An 853-nucleotide genomic window follows, 5' to 3' on the forward strand; every position below is an offset into this window, starting at 1 on the left:
ATATCTTCCAGTCTTGGTATTGGGTATTTTTCGTCCACGGTATTGTCGTTCAATTTTCTATAGTCGATAAACACCCGAAATTTCTCCGTGGATTCCCCTGGCGGACTCTTGTTCTGTACCGCCCATAAAGGACTATTGTACCGTGAGGTGCTATCCACTATTATACCTTGCGCTTTTAGACTTTCCAGCTCTTCTTGGATGTGTCACCTGAGTGCCTGTGAATACCTCCGCTCCTTCGCGTATGTGACTACGCCCCTTTTCAACCGCCTAATGTATCCCCCTACTTAAAAAATATATCCGCGTATTTGCTCATTACTTGATGTCTCCAATTTCCCATCTTATTAACCGCCCCTACTCTCGGATTCATTCCCCTCAACAACCTTTTCCAGGTCAATTCTTTTTTCCCGATCCTAATAACCCAACGGTTTCCCACATTCCTTATACGAGCACCTACCTTTGATAGTAAATCGCATCCGACAATGATTTGATATTCCCGCGGCATGTTTCTCACCACATGAACCACTATATTCTTTCCACCAGCCCCCCATGCTTCTAAGTCCATTTCGATTTCCCCTTCAACGCTAGAGGGTTAATCCAAGGTGATTAACTGACAATGGCATACCTGTACTTTATGTATCTGGTGTGTCCTCTCTCCGTCACTCAGCTTCCTCAACGCCTCCGGGCATACAATGGTGTTGGAGATTCCTCTGTCTACTCGTTGTAGTTTACGAGGAATTGTTCGTAAACTGGCAGGGGGGAGTTATAAACAGAGCATAGGTATTATGAGTCTTAATACCTAAACTCCCCATGTAAACAAGCCAGAATGTATATATAGAGGATTACAGAGCAGAAT

The sequence above is a fragment of the Halyomorpha halys genome, unplaced genomic scaffold (assembly GCF_000696795.3).
Source record: "Halyomorpha halys isolate HHAL.00 unplaced genomic scaffold, Hhal_1.1 Scaffold210.1, whole genome shotgun sequence".
NCBI classification, from domain to species: Eukaryota; Metazoa; Arthropoda; class Insecta; order Hemiptera; family Pentatomidae; genus Halyomorpha; species Halyomorpha halys.